This window comes from Hevea brasiliensis, chromosome 9, assembly GCF_030052815.1.
Source record: "Hevea brasiliensis isolate MT/VB/25A 57/8 chromosome 9, ASM3005281v1, whole genome shotgun sequence".
NCBI classification, from domain to species: Eukaryota; Viridiplantae; Streptophyta; class Magnoliopsida; order Malpighiales; family Euphorbiaceae; genus Hevea; species Hevea brasiliensis.
This window is the reverse complement of record NC_079501.1, coordinates 47459798-47477221: the sequence shown is the minus strand read 5'-3', so window position 1 is coordinate 47477221 and position 17424 is coordinate 47459798. Positions and strand designations below refer to the sequence as shown.

General features: G+C 33.2%; 1 non-coding gene across 1 annotated transcript; it reads left to right on the top strand.

The window, feature by feature from the left end:
* Positions 1-16231: 16231 nt before the first annotated feature.
* On the top strand, positions 16232-16338 carry LOC131183496 (small nucleolar RNA R71). The gene has a single exon (XR_009151549.1). It is a non-coding gene; the product is annotated as a small nucleolar RNA R71 (small nucleolar RNA).
* Positions 16339-17424: the final 1086 nt, after the last annotated feature.

Here is a 17424-nt window from a genome sequence, read left to right as displayed (position 1 = left end):
AATTAAATCATATAATCAATAATCTAAATGGCAAATATAGTGGCTCTGATACCAATTAAAGGAGTGGAAGTATGAAAAACATAAGTTTAGATCATTGAAATTCAAAATTTTTTTCATCTAGGGTCACATGCATCATGTAAGATTTTTTTTTATCTATTTGATTTCAATGATAAACAGCATATTAAAACTCTTTTAATATATTTTTGGATCTACATTTGCCATTTAAGATTTTAGAATTAATAGATTAATTCATTAGAACCCTAGATTAGATCAAGAATAAGTGCACTAACCTTTTGATGCACTGCAATGTGTTTGGCACCTTTGGGAAGTGTCTTAGGATACCAGATATTGTCCCTCTAGCTTGTCCACACCAAGATCACCTATGGTAGCCCTTGAATAGCTTTTAAAGCTTTTTCTATGAATTAGAAAATCAAGTTTTGCCTTTTGAGAGATTACAGATGTAAATAGGACACTATAAACAATTTTTAGTATTTTTTATTCAAGAGATTGTTTGTTAATCTCTTTGAATTGATGAGAGATGAAGAAGAAGAGAAGGGAGAGGCATCCAAGGGTGGCAGCACAAAAGAGAATGAGCAGCTTGTTATGTTTTTCTTTTCATAACAACACTTATATAGCTAGTTCACTAGTTAAAACCCTTGTCACATGTCACGTTCTGATTGGCTCTAGGTTTAATTGACCTAATCACATTGTGCCAAGTGTCAAACCTATACTTAATCTTGACTTTGATCATCATATATGATTAAAAGACATATGGAAAGCTTATGTGCAGTGTCATGTGTCACCATCTCATGATGCCACATGTCACCCTGTGAAATGACCAAAATACCCCTGTGTCTTAATTATGAGTTCTCAACTCAAAATAATTATTTTTCTTCTTCTAATCAATTTATATCAAATATAAATTAGTTAATTAATCTCTATTAATTAATTTCTCATTAATTAAATTCATATTTAAACACTTTAAATACAATTTTAACTTATATTATACAACCAATAACCTAGATTTGGTTTTAAGCCATGCTAGGGACTTTGTAATCTAATTGCAAACCAAACATATTTAATTAATCAATTAACCTCTTTAATTAATTAATTAAATCATATTTAACTTGGTGATTACTTGGGTATGTGTGTGACTTACTAGGCTTATCACTAATTGGCAATGAGACATGATATCAACTCTTAATATCATCGGAACTCTTTCTTACCATAAATGATTTCTCTAAATCATTTTATGCACCTAATAAACCATGGATAACAACTAGCATAGCATATCATGGCCACCCAATTAGTAATAAGGTTTACCTTGAATGAACCTATAATCATATGTTACCATGCACTAGAATCTCTCTGTTACAAAATCCCAATTCGAGCTGGAGTCATAGTTTATGTCAAACCCCATTTGCTATGAATATTATGTTCTCTTTTAATTCCAGTTCTTGATTAAAAAGATTTTCTCATCAGAAACTCTTTTCCAATTAAATCTATCTGTCCTGGCTAGGAACTTGAAACATCATGAACAATTAAATGAACATAGGATTTTATCCCTATTTACTTAGAGGAACATATTCCATCTTGATCAACACCTACCTCCATATACAACTAGTAGGAGCCAACACATGCCTATATACCCATACACAGTACAAGTATGAAAGCAGTATCAAACTTAAACCACCTATATACAAGATAACTGTGCTATCTCAGGTCTAAAGATTATATGCATTGATATAATTTATAACAATGCATTAACAAGAGTAAACTCCATGTGCTTGTCATAAGTGTCACTGGTTCGGCCTACTTATCATGTATAAGTGCCTATCATGTTTGTTATATGGCATGAGACTCACCATTCCATTTTATTTATATCTCATATAAATAACTTGGAAACAAACATGAATACAATCTTTCTTGATAAGTCATGTCCTTATTGTGAAGTATCCTCGATTATGAACCTATTTATGATACTTTGTGCTAGAAATACTGTCACTCATATTCTTAACAACTTAAGAATAGAATTTCTAACAAAATATCAATGGACCTTTTCTATTAAATAAAATATATTATATAAACAGAAAAGTGAAAATGCCTTTTATTAATAAAAATATATACAAGATACGTACTAAATGATATGCTCTAGGCGTACTACTAACAATAGATGCATATAGGACACTATAAATGATTTATAGTATTTTTAATTCAAGAGAATGTTTGGCAATGTCACACCTTATCCCTTGTAAGGCACGACATGTTCCCGTAGTATACCTAATGAATTACTGAACTCCACCTACCGATAACCCATTAATTATACTACAAAGGATTTTAAAACAAATCGTAACTTTTTATCTTATCAATTCTTTTGCGGAAAACTGCATGAGAATAGTTAAAATTCCATGTAAACATTCATTGGAAATAATGATAGACTAAATATTGTAAAAGTTACATTTTCATAAGTCTCAAAGTAAAATACAAAATAGTTACAAACTCAAAATGTGATAACAATGCAATGCTTTTAAATACAAACTGCTCAATGTCCGTACATCCATACATATAGGTACAAAATACATCAAAAGGAAGTTACAGGGGTATACCTATGATATATACCCACAATAAATACCAAATGCTGCTTCCAAGTCTCTTACTCGGTAGCCTTCTCCTTTCCCTTACATACAACAACATAAAGAAGCTATCACTGAGTATATCACTTAGTGGTACACAACTAATAATGTAAAAGCCTCCCTGTAGCAATTTCCGTACATTATACTGTTTCGGTGATCGATGTCGGTCCGGACAGCTAGAACGTCTGGAAAAATATTTAAACTAAAGTGAGGAACCATAATTAACTCAAATATTAATAAGAAAAATTGAGGAAAAATTTTAGAAATAAAATACAACCAAGTTAAATGAGTCGATGCCCAAGCGATGGGTAACCTAGTAGGAAGTTGCGGTTCTCGCAACTAGGAGCCCTAGACCTGGGGGAAAATTCATAAAATAATTTTTGGGATTCCAGAGAAGGGTCATTGAGGTTTCTATGGCATTAGAATGCCAAGACAAGGTTTAGAAAAATTTTTCAATCGGTACAGACAATTTTAGTCTGTTAAGCCAAACGGAGGGCATTTTGGTCATTTCATCTTCAGAGATGATTTTTGGCCAACTTGTCCAGTTAAGTAAATAATTATTATGACATAAAATGTGAATAAATATTGCTAAAAATTAAATTAGAAATGAGTAGAAAAGAAAAGAAATTTAAAATAAAAATTAGACCTATGACATAAGCCATGATGTCATAAAGTTTAAATTAAAATTTACAATAAATTAACGTGCCAACCAATGGGAGCTTGACAAACATTTTAAGAGGATAAAAACTTAATAAATAAGGATAAAAAAATAAAAAGAAACCAGATTGTTCTTCCCAAATTCGGGCAGCCATCTTCTCCCTCCACCAATGAAGAGCTTCTCTGTTTCTCTTATGCTAAACCTTACCTTTTCACCATAGAACCCTAAACTTTCTTCACTAAACCTCTTCCTCACACCTTAAACCATCTGTAGGCAGCAATTAGAAGAAGAAATTAAGGAGATTTATAAGCTCAAGTTTTCTCCCAAAAGAGGTTAGTGCCAATTCCTTCTAGAAATTTTATGTATATCATATGTGGAGTAGAAATTAAGTATGAAAATTAAGTGAAATTAAACAAAAGTTGCATGATGAATTTTTATCATTTTTGGTAGCCATGGACTTATGAGAGTTTTGATGATTTTTTTTAGATTAAAAGAGTATATAAGCTATCCTTTGATATGAAATTAACACTTAGCACCTTATATTATAAGTTAATGGAAGAATAGAGAAATTGAGAATTTAGGGTTTTGACCAAATTGAGGTTTTAATCCTATAATGGTGTAGGAACATTTTAATGGTCAATTAGTGACCATTTGGTTATTGGTAAACAAGAAATGAAGTGTGTTTAGTGATGGGATTTAGGTTTAGTGTGGCTGCCCTAGGTGACCTGCAGAATTGGACATGAGTCTAGCAAGTTTGGGCAGCTGTAACTTGAATTGTAGAGGTTCAATTGGTGCAAGACAAATTGGACATGAAACTAGACACATAATGGCATAACTTTGGTGAAGAAACTATGCCCATAAAACTAAATCTAGTGGACCAAAAGCTTGCCCCAATCCAGGTGACCTGCAGTATATTTCTGCAGAATGACCAAATGAACAGTAATTGTTCATTTGGCCATAACTCAGTGTAGAATGGTCCAATTGACCTGAAATTTTACCAGAAACAAGTTGAGATATAGACCAACAACTTTCATGAAGAAATCTAACCCAAAGTATGACCAGAACCTATCCAACAAGTGAGTTGAAGTCACTATTCACTGCACTGTAGATATGGTCTGTCCAAAAAAATTCCAATCCGGCCAGTTGTGGTTTTTGGACCATAACTTGAGCTACAAAACTCCAAATGGAGTGATTCAAAAAAGAAAATTCAACTAGACAAAATAAGGAACAACTTTAATGTTGATCATTTTGCCAAATTCCCACTGCAAAAATGACTAATAAAACAGTAAATATAAGGTATGAAAACTGAAAATTCTGCTCAATTAACTTTAAGCTTAGAAATGGTATTGGCAACCAATACCAACAAATTTTGAATGCAAAATGTGGTATGTTGGGAGTATTAAAACCAATGTACTTATTGTCTATGCAAAAGTCAACATTTTGGTTGACTAATGAAGTGAATAGTAACACCAAAACTTGAAATTCAAAAATTGTAAAACTCAAAAGTGTAAAATGCCCTAGTATACCTAAAAAGATTGGTTTGGATAGCTTGGCATGCCAATAGGGTTCGATTAGCGATCAGTACATGGCATTATGCCATTCTGTGATTTCATGGCTTTTAGCCATTCTGACATTATGTTGATACTTGGCCTTGTGCCTAATGTTATTACAGCTTATTAGCTGTTCAGTTGCACACCGGGAGACACATATGTGACCGATGGTGTGACGGCCCAAGGTACTTGATACCCAGTGCCAGTTTACCCGTTTATCCAGTTCAGTCGTCCAGCATAGGTTACTTGGGCAACCAAAAATGAAAGTGGATAAATTTAATGAAATAATGAATATAACCAGTACAAAATAAGTACGACTACAAATACTCATCGAAAATTTATTTGCAATGAGACATCAATACATTCACTGCATATTTATTTTCTATTATTTCTTTTTTTTTATTATTGGCACCACTAAGCATTATTGCTTAGCGCGTTGCTTTTGCCATGCGTAGGTTTTGGAGATACTGACCGAGAGCCCAGTAGACCACAGACTGGGTGAGACCTCCTGCAGCTCTGCATAGTGTCCGTGTCACCTCACCATCTTCAGTGCATTGGTAGGACACTAGGTTTCATTTTGGTATTTTATAACTAACTTTTATTGTCTCTTGTGTAATTGAGACTTATATAATGTATTTTGATGTTAATGTAAATAGTGGAAATTGTGTTTATGAATGGAAAATTGAGTATTTTTTTAGTGCTTGTATATGAATACCATGAAAAATGAATGATTGAGAAATGGAAATGTTGTTGAAAAATATTGAGATTTTAATGATGAAATGGAGTTTGGGGATTGGTTGAAAATTTTGGAAGTGTTTTTCACAGGTTCCGAAGAATTGTTTTGTCTATTTTTAGCCGGTACTCTACAGGATTTTCTATAAAATTTTCGGAACCTCAAATAAATTATAATTTCAACAAATGACCTAAATGAATTATATTTCATAAATTTTACTTCATAACTATGAAAAATAATAATGATAATAATAATAAATTAGGAAAAAAAATGATTGAATTATAATAGGGTGTTCCGATACACTGCGTGGCATATCTTGCTCGGCTACACTGTAGACAGGTAGGGGGTGTCACAAATAACTTTAAAACTTAAGGTAAAATACAATTTGTCAAAACATAATAAATCACATTTTTCTTAAACATGAAAACTTCACAATAGTTCTAAGTCCATAAGAGCCATTTATTGGAATAACATTTCAAATGAGAAATCACACTTCATAAATCACAATTCACAAAGCATTAGTGTTGCCAACATTAACACACAGTTTAGGCCATGACACAAAATTTCACGATCAGTGCCGTGTTGTACACCATGACAAAGCAATCTCAACCTCACTAATCGTTATTAATGAGGGAAGGGCTAGCTAGCTAATGAATACTCATGTAGTCTTACCCCACTAACCGTTATTAATAGGAGACATAATCAATATCAATTATCAACCCCAAGTAGCCGTTACTACTGGGGAGTTCCGAAAGGGACTGTCATGCTAACTGTGGTTTCAAAACAGTTTCCAAAAAATTCTCTCTCAATAATTACATTCATAAACCAATAAACACATTTAAATTCATCATAATAACCATATAAAGGTGGTAACACCCAAATTTCTTAAATGAAAGAGAAAAACCATATTTCAATCAAAGTAAACTTATTAAAAGCAAATTCATTCAATTTAACACATTCTAAGCAATTTAGAAGTTTAAAAACGAAGAAAAAGTTAGTTGTGCACAAACCTTCAATGCTCTCCTTTCTCTTTACTCACTATTCCTTGTTCGTTTCAACTTTTTTTTCTACTAAAAATACACAAATAGAATACCTCAATACCAATCTCAATTGCTGCCAAGAACTCATTACATGCATGTCTAATGCATCCCAAGTTAGCTTTGTAAATTTTAAAATATTTTGGTTTTGGGACAACTTGGTGCCCCAATCTTTGAACCCAATTTTTACCTAGTTTCGACCATAATTTAGTAAGGTGTTCTTGATGGAAATTGTTTATCTAGGTCTTAACTTTATTTTTCTTTTTGAATAGCCTAATTCGGAGCCATGTAGCTCAAGTTATGCCCAAAACACGATTACTGTTCACGTCACTGTTCATGCCGTAGATTCAGTTCTGGCAGATTTATCGATCCAATTTCGTTCAGCAATTTGGTCAAGTTAAGTCCATAATTTGGTCTAATATTCTTCATATGAAATGTTCTACTATGTCTTAGGTTTCCATCGGTTCAAGAATCGCCTTAATTGGAGTTTTCTAGAGAGAGTTATGGCCATGCAAATTTTATTGTTCATATGGTAAATCTATAATTCTGCAGATTCGGTGATTCAACTTTGGTCAGCAATTTGATTGGGTTAAGTCCATAATTTGTTCTCAAGTTCTGCATATGAAATGTTCTACTATGTCTTAGGTTTCCATCGATTTAAGAATCGCATAAATCAGAGTTTTTTAGAGAGAGTTATGGCCATGCAAATTTTACTATTCATATAGTCAAATTCTGCAGGTTCCAGAATTGTGTCTCTAAGTTCAAGCCAAGGTTTAGGCAATTTCTGGGCACTTTCTGGGGTTGGTCTCTTCATGAAAATTCTAACCATATGTCTTAAGTTTCATTTCCAATTAGTTTCACACCAATTGGAGTTGTGTAGCTCAATTTATGGGCTGTCAAACACACTGAACTCAGTGTGCAAATTCTGCCCTAGGTTTAAAATTTTCATTTCTTCAATTATTCCCTCTAACCAATCTCATTTCACATTTAATTCACCCAAAATGACTATAATTTAGCATTAACACATCAATGGCATTTCCTAGCACAAAACCTATAATTTTCAAACACCAAAGTTTGCAATTTCCCTAATCCTACCATTTCATTATCTCCATTCATCAACCCAATGTCAATTCAAACTAAATAAAACAACACCACACACACTAATTTCACTCTCTAGCACCAAAACCCAATTTTCCCATGAACCCTAATCTTCCATAATTTAATTTATGCAATCCCATGAAATCTTACTACTCCCAATCATGCATACTACCTCAATTTAACTTATTTTTATCATCAGTTTAACTAAAATACATCAAAACCCTAATTTTCCCTAAGTTGGTCAAAACCCTAGTTTAGGTTCCATGCATGTTTCCTTTCAATTTCTTATGAAATTTCATCATTATTTAACTTCATTCAAGGCTTATACAACTAATCTAACATGAAAAGAAACTTACCTCAAGTGACCACTTCTAATCTTCAATTTCTTCTAACTCTTTTGTTCTCTTAGCTTCTAATCTCTCAATGAAAGATAAATTTGATGTTTTCTACCAATTACATAGAAAACCCATGGAGAAAAAGTGGGGAAAATCAATGGTTGAGAGAGGTTGTAAGTAGAAGAATGAAGAGAGAAGAAAGAAAAGAGAGGGAGAGGAGGTGTGTGGGAGGGCAACTAAATGAGGAAGGGCGGAAGATGACTTGCTTTTATACTTATCCCAATTTTTGATTTATTTAATTAATTTTAATTGAGTTATCCAAAGCCCATTGGTCCTAAAATTTTAATTGGATCAAAATGGACTTAAAATTCTAGATTTTTGTTTCTTTTATTTTCCTTTCACTTTATACTTGAATTCTTTTCCTTAAAAAAAAATTATTCCATAATTTAATTCATTAATTTCACTTAAATTAATTAACATTTTGGTCAAAAGTGAACTATTGAGGTGAATTGACCAAAATGCCCCTCATCGGGTGAATCCCTTTTTTTCAATATACCCGGTGAGTCCTTATATTTTTGGATCATTTGAATTTTTATTGTGTCTATCTCCATTAATTTTCTATTTATTTTTGGTCCTCAAGGTGTCTTTGAATAGTACTAGTCACATGCCAAAAATGATACTATTCACAACTCGGAGGTTCGAGGTGTTACAGGCAATTCTCTTTGAATTGATGAGAGATGAAAAAGAAGAGAGGAAGAACAAGGCAAGGGTGACGGCACCTTTGGAAGAAATAGCAGATTGTTCTTTTTCTTTTTCATCCTTTCTCTTATATAGCTAGGTCACCACGTAAAACCCTTGCGACATGTCACTTTTTGATTAGGTCTTAGTTTAATTGATCCAATCATACTGTGCCATGTGACACCCCTTACCCGTCTACAGTATATCCGAGTAAAATATGTCACACAGTGTACCGGAACACTCTATTTTATCTGAACCATTTTTATTCTTCCTTAATTTATTTTTATCATAGTTTTGAATATAATTTGTGAAATATAATTCATTTAAGTCATTTATTGAAATTATAATTTATTTGAGGTTTCAAAAATTTTATAGAAAATCCGGCAGAGTACCGGCTAAAAATAAAGAAAACAATTCTTCGGAACCTGTGAAAAACACTTCCACTAATCATTTCCAATCATTCTCAAACTCCAATAATCATCAAAATCTCAATATTTTTTCAACAACATTTCCATTTCTCAATCATTCATTTCTCATGGTATTCATACATAAGCAATAAATAAATACTCAATTTTTCATTCATAAACACAATTTCCATTTATTTACATTAACATCAAAATACATTACATAAGTCTGAATTACACAAGAGAAAATAAAAGTTAGTTGCAAAATACCAAAATGAAACCTAGTGTCCTACCAATGCACTGAAGATGGTGAGGTGACACAGACACTATGCAGAGCTGCAGGAGGTCTCACCCAGTCTGTGGTCTACTGGGCTCTCGGTCAGTATCTCTAGAACTTACACATGGCAAAAGCAACGCGCTAAGCAATAAAGCTTAGCAGTGCCAATAATAAAATAAAAAGAAATAACAGAAAGTAAATATGCAGCGAATGTATTGATGTCTCATTGCAAATAAATTTTCGTTGAGTATTTGTAGACTTGCTTATTTTGTACTTGTTATATTCAATATTTTATTAAATTTATCCACTTTCATTTTTGGTTGCCCAAGTAACCTATCTTTGACGATCGGATGGATAAATGGGTAACCGCACCGGGTATCAAGTACTCGGTCGTCACACCATTGGTCACATATGTATCTCCTGTGCAGGAATGTAATGCCTAATAAGCTGTAATAACATTAGGCACAAGGCCAAGTCTCAACACAATGTCAGAATGGCTAAAACCCATGAAATCACAGAATGGCATAATGCCATGTGCAGTACTGCTAACTGAACCCTATTGGCATGCCAAGCTATCCAAACCAATCTTGTTAGGTATACTAGGGTATTTTACACTTTTAAATTTCATAATTTTTGGAATTTAAGTTTTAGTGTTACTATTCCATTCATTGGTCAACAAAAATGTTGACTTTTGCATTGGCAATAGGTACATTGGTTTAATATCATCAACATACCACATTTTGCATTCAATATTTGTTGGTATTGGTTGCCAATACCATTTCTAAGCTTAATATTAGTTGGGCAGAATTTTCAGTTTTTACACTCTGTCTTTACTATTCCATTGGTCAATTTTACAGTGGGAATTTGGTAAAATGATCAACATGAAAGAGGTTCCTTATTTTGTCTAGTTGAATTTCCTTTTTTGAATCACTCTATTTGGAGTTTTGTAGCTCAAGTTATGGTCCAAAAACCACAACTGGCCGGACTGAAATTTTTCTGGACTGACCATATCTACAGTGCAGTGAACAGTAACTTCAACTCACTTGTTGGATAGGTTCTGGTCATAATTTGGGTTAGGTTTCTTCATGAAAGTTGTTGGTCTATATCTCAGCTTGTTGTGGGTAACATTTCAGGTCAATTGGACCATTCTGCAGTGAGTTATGGCCAAATGACCAAACACTATTCATTTGGTCATTCTGCAGAAACAGACTGTAGGTCACCCGGATTGGGGCAAGCTTTTGGTCCACTTGGTTTGGTCTTATGGGTATGGTTTCTTCACCAAAGTTGTGCCATTATGTGTCTAGTTTCATGTCCAATTGGCCAAACACCAATTGAACCTCTACAATTCAAGTTATGGCTGCCCAAACCTACTGGACTTATGTCCAATTCTGCAGGTCACCTAGGGCAGCCACACTAAACCCAAATCCCATCACTAAACACACTTTATTTCTTGTTTATCCATAACCAAATGGTCACTAATTGACCATTAAAAATTCCATTTACCATCAATATGGCCAAGCCCTAATATAGCTCAAAACCCTAATTTTCAAATATCCATTAATGCACATACATCAATTCAACATATTTAATGATATTTATGTCTCATACTCATGTTCAAGACCACCCTTATACAACTTAAATTCATTCAAAACTCATCAACACTTCCATCACTAAGGCTGCCAACAAATTTTAAGTGGTCCATACATGGATATGTTCTTTCAATTTCATGAATATCTAACTAAATCCATATACCTAACTTCAAATTTAAAGGAAAAAAATGGAGAGATATAGCACTAACCTTAGTAGCAGAATTTTCTCTTGACCCAACTTAGATTTTTCCCTCACTTTCTTTAGTTTTCTTGGCTGCCAAATACATTCCCAAGAGGTAAGGATAATTTTTAATAAAGAGACCTTAAGTTTTAGTGGTGAGAATTCAAGGTTTGGAAGAGAGAAAGTGAAAGGTATTTTAATGGAAGAAGAAAAGGTTCACGCTTGGAAATGGGAAGAAGAAGAAAGCTGGATTTTTCTTTCATTTTCTGCCCATTTTATTGATTTTAAATGGGTTAAGGACATATGTCACAATATGATTGGTCATTGGGGTTTTAATGACATCATAATGATGTCAAAATTCTCATTTATTCCATTTTCTTTTATTTTTTCTTTTCTACTCATTTTCAATTCAATTTTTAGCAATATTTATTCATATTTCATGTTATAATAATTATTTACTTAACTGGACAAGTCGGCCAAAAATCATCTCTGAAGAAGAAATGACCAAAATGCCCTACGTTTGGCTTATTGAGCCAAAATTGTCTGTACCGATTGAAAAGTTTTTCTAAATATTTTCTTGGCATTCTAATGCCATAGGAACCTTAATGACCCTTCTCTGGAGTCCCACAAATTATTTTATGAATTTTTCCCCAGGTCTAGGGCTCCTAGTTGCGAGAACCGCAACTTCCCACTAGGTGACCCATCGCTAGGGTACCGGCTCATTTAACTTGGTTGTATTTTATTTCTAAAATTTTTTCCAAAATTTTTCTTATTAATATTTGAGTTAATTATGGTTCCTCACTTTAGTTTAAATATTTTCCCGGACGTTCTAGTTGTCCGAACCGACACTGATCACCGGAATAGTAGAATATACAGAGTTGCTACAGAGAGGGTGTTACAGTGCCAAGTGTCAAACTTAGATTTAATCTTGACTTTGATCATCTTACATTATTAAAAGACAAATGGCAAGCTTATGTGTAGTGCCATGTGTCACCATTTCATGGTGCCACATGTCACCCTGTGAAATGGCCAAAATACCCTTGCGTCTTAATTTTGGGTTCTCAATCCAAAATAATTTTTTATCTTCTTCTAATCAATTTATATCAAGTATAAATTAATTAATTAATCTCTATTAATTAGTTTCTCATAATTAAATTCATATTTAAACACTTTAAATATAAATTTTGTTAGTAGTATGCCCTAAAGCATATCATTTAGTATGTATCTTATACATGTTTTTATTAATAAAAGGCATTTTCACTTTTCTGTTTACAAAATATATTTATGTATAATAGAAAAGGTCCATTGATATTTTGTTAGAAATTCTATTCTTAAGTTGTTAAGAATATGAGTGATAGTATTTCTAGTACAAAGTATCATAAATAGGTTCACAATCGAGGATATTTCACAATAAGGACATAACTTATCCAGAAAGATTGTATTCATGTTTGTTCCCAAGTTATTTATATGAGATATAAATAAGATGGAATGGTGAGTCTCATGCCATATAAAAAGCATGATAGGCACTTATACATGATAAGTAGGCCGAACCAGTGACACTTATGACAAGCACATGGAGTTTACTCTTATAAATGCATTGTCATAAATCATATCAGTGCGTATAATCATTAGACCTAAGATAGCATAGTTATCTTCTATATAGGTGGTTTGAGTTTGATACTGCTTTCATACTTGTGCTGTGTATGGGTATAGGGGCATGTGTTGGCTCTTACTAGTTATATATGGAGGTAGGTGTTGATCAAGATGGAATCTGTTCCTCTAAGTAAATAGGGATAAAATCCTATTTTCATTTAATTGTTCATGACGTTTCAAGTTCCTGGCTAGGACAGATAGATTTAATCCAAAAGGAGTTTTTGATGGGAAAATCTTTTTAATGAAGAACTGGAATTAAAAGAGAACATAATATTCATAGTAAATGGGGTTTGACATAAACCATGACTCTAGCTCGAATTGGGATTTTGTAAGTATGAGGATGAAAGAACAAACATAACAAGCTACTCATTCTCTTTGGTGCAGCCACCCTTGGCTCCTCTCCCTTCTCTTCTTCTTCATCTCTCATCAATTCAAAGAGATTAGCAAACAATCTCTTGAATTAAAAATACTAAAAATTGTTTCTAGTAACCTGTCTATATCTGTAATCTCTCAAAAGGCAAAACTTGATTTTCTAATTCATAGAAAAAGCTTTAGAAGCTGTTCATGGGCTGCCATAGGTGATCTTGGTGTGGACAAGCTAGAGAGACAACATCTGGTGTCCTAGACGCATTCCAAAGGTGTCAAATACACTGCAGTGCATCAAGAGGTTAGTGCACTTGTTCTTGATCTAATATAGGATTCTAATAATGAATCTGATTAATTCTAAAAACTTAAATGGCATATATAAATCCAAAAACATATTAAAAGAGTTTTAATATGCTGTTTATCATTGAAATCAAATAGATAAAAAATGAATCTTGCATGATGCATGTGACCCTAGGTGAAAAAAATTTTGAATTCAATGATATAAACTTATGTTTTTCATGCTTCCGATCCTTCAAATTTAACTTATACTATACATCTAATAACCTAGATTTGGTTTCAAGCCATGCTAGGGACTTTGCAATCTAATTGCAAACCAAACCTATTTAATTAATCAATTAAACTCTTTAACTAAATAATTAAATTACATTTAACTTTGTGATTACTTATGTATGTGTGTGACTCACTAGGCTCATCACTAATTGGCAATGAGATATGATATCAACTCTTAATATCGTTAGAACTCTTTCTTACCATAAATGATTTCTCTAAATCATTTTAGGCACCTCATAGGCTATGGTTAACACCTAGCATAGCATGCCATAGTCACCCAACTAGTAATAAGGTTTACCTTAAATGAAGCTATAATCATATGTTACCATGCACTAGAATCTTTTTGTTACAAAATCCCAATTCGAGCTGGAGTCACGGCTTATGTCAAACCCCATTCACTATGAATATTATATTCTCTTTTAATTTCAGTTCCTGATTAAAAGATTTTCTCATCAGGAACTCTTTTCTGATTAAATCTATCTGTCCTGGCCAGGAACTTAAAACATCAAGAACAATTAAATGAACATAGGATTTTATCCCTGTTTACTTAGGGTAATAGATTCCATCTCGATCAACACCTACCTCCATATATAACTAGTAGGAGCCAACACATGCCCATATACCCATACACAGTACAAGTATGAAAGTAGTATGAAACTCAAACCACCTATATATAAGATAACTGTGCTATCTCAGGTTTAAAGATTATATGCACTGATATGATTTATGACAATACATTGACAAGAGTAGACTCCATGTGCTTGTCATAAATGTCACTGGTTTGGCCTACTTATCATCCAAAAGTGCTTATCATGTTTGTTATATAGCATGAGACTCACCATTCCATCTTATTTATATCTCATATAAATACATTGGGAACAAACATGAATACAATCTTTCTAGATAAGTCATGTCCTGTGTGAAGTATTCTCGATTGTGAACCAATTTATGATACTTTGTGCTAGAAATACTATCACTCATATTCTTAACAACTTAAGAATAGAATTTCTAACAAAATATCAATGGACTTTTTCTATTACACATAAATATATTATGTAAATGGAAAAGTGAAAATGCCTCTTATTAATAAAACATGTATAAGATACATACTAAATTATATGCTCTAGGGCATACTACTAACATAATGACACTAGTTTCTTTCAAAGGACCCAAATTCAAAGTTTGGAAAATTCAATTTGACATAACATTAATAGATGCTATTAAATCTACCATTGCATATTAAAATCTAGAATCACCTATTTTGTAGGGAATAGAAAATGAACTTGGATCCTTACACTTAGGGGGTAATTTCAGCTGAATTAATGCCGACACATTTTCCCCTACACTAATCTTCTCATTATTCCTCAACTTGCGCTTTGTAGTGCATAGTTCCTTAAGGAATTTAGCATACTTGGGAACTTGTTTGATCGCATCAAGTAAAGGTATATTGACCTCCACCTTTCTGAAAGTCTCTAAAATTTCTTTCTCTTGTTCTTCTTTCTCATTCTTAACCAACCTGTAGGGGAATGGAGGAAGAACAGAATTATTAACCTTATACAGTTTAGGTTCATTATTTACCTCAACTTCAGGAACTTCAGACTCTTTTGCTCTTTGCTTCTTCTTTTTCATTGGCTCATGTGGAGTCTGATTATCAACTTCTTTCCCACTTCGCAACACTATAGCACTTGCATTTTTCTCTAAGGTTCATGACTGTTTTTTATGGAAGCTTTCTAGAACCTTGAGCTTCAAGCTTACTCACAAATGAGGCTAACTAACCAATATGGCTCTCTATGTTTTGAATGCTTTTTCTAGTCTCCAGTTGAAACTGTTGTGCATTGTTAGCCAAATCCTTAACAATTTCATCAAGTGACATACCTTGATTTAAGGGAGGTAGAGGTGGTTGATCACTTGTGGTCTTTACTGCTAGTATCGATTTTACACTAGTTGATTCCCATAGCTCATATTGGGATGATCTCACCATACTGGATTATAAGTACTAGAAAAGGGATTATACCTACGTTGTAGCTATCCATAATTTCCTACTACATTAGCATGTTGCATTGATTCGTTCTCTTGTAATGTAGGACACATGTTAGTGGCATGACCTGAACCCGAACATATTCTGCATATCTTACAGTTTGCATATTCCCTACAGCCAACTGCCTCACCAAAGATGTTAAATCTGAAATCTATTTCTCAAGGTTAGATATACTTACCTCATTAACCTTCATAGGTGTGTGATCCATTCTCATTCCAAACTGCTGAGAAATTGCTGCCATGTTAGCAATCAGCCTCCTTGCCTCTTATAGTGTCTTTTCAATTAAAGCTCCTCCACTAGTAGCATCTATCATACTGCAGTCCATTAGTAGAAGTCCCTCATAGAAATACTGAATCAAAAGCTACTTACTTATTTGATGATGGGGACAGCTTGCACATAGCTTCTTAAATTGCTCCCAATACTCATACAAGCTCTCTCCATTGTACTGTCGAATACCACAAATTTCTTTTCTTATGTTAGTAGCACGGGAAGCAGGAAAATATTTCTCTAAAAACATATGCTTCATCTTATTCCATGAGTTTACGGATCCAAAAGGAAGGTAATACAGCCAATCCTTAGCTGTGCCTTCCAGTGAGAAAGGGAAAGCTCGAAGCTTAATCTGGTCCTCGGAAACTCCTTAAGGTTTCATGCTGGAACACACAACATGAAATTCCTTTAAATGCTTATGTGGATCCTCACCTGCAAGACCATGAAACATAGGCAACAAATGGATTAGTCCAGATTTTAACTCAAAAGCAACATTTAAAGCAGGGTATTGAATACACAAAGGTTGTTGGTTTAGATCAAAAGCAGCCAACTCTTTCAAAGTTCTAGCAGCCATAGTTTCATTTTTAAAAATTGAATCTGAATCTGAATCTGAATCCGAACTTAATTCCCTTGGAGATTGGACTCTTTCAGATGTACTCGGAATCTGCCTAGCTTGCTTAGCCAATTTTCTCAACTGTTTTGCTATTTTTTCTACTTTTGGATTAAAGATCAACTCACCAGATTGAGAAGTTCTTATCATAAACAAAAAGAAATCAAAGTAAAAATAGGAAAATGCCTCAAAACCCTAGAAAATGATGGAATTTGGCCTCAAGAGGGTGGGACAAGGGAATCTTATAGATTGATTGGTCTTAATCAGAACGTCATTTCCTTCAAAATAGGTATGGGCTGCCCTTCTAATTCAACCAAAAATCTGTCGATGAATAGTAATACTGTAATTTTTTCTAAATACCTGAAAACAGTAACAACTCATAAACAAAATTAATAACAAAATATCCTAACACTAAAAACATGAAATCCAATAAATTTCAATCCCCAGCAATGCGCTAAAATTCTTGATAGCTGTCGAATCCACCAGAAATTAAATTAACTGAAATTACCAGTTATGAAATATTTTTTGCAATAAGTGGTAAATTCAGGTCGAACCCTAGAGACTGAATTACTAAATTTTGTGCACTTGTGTAACGGAAAAAGAAACAAAGGTTGGGGGGTAATTCACAATCCAAAGAAGAAATTAAAAATAAAAAATTAAGAACAAAAATTAATTATAAAACTCTCA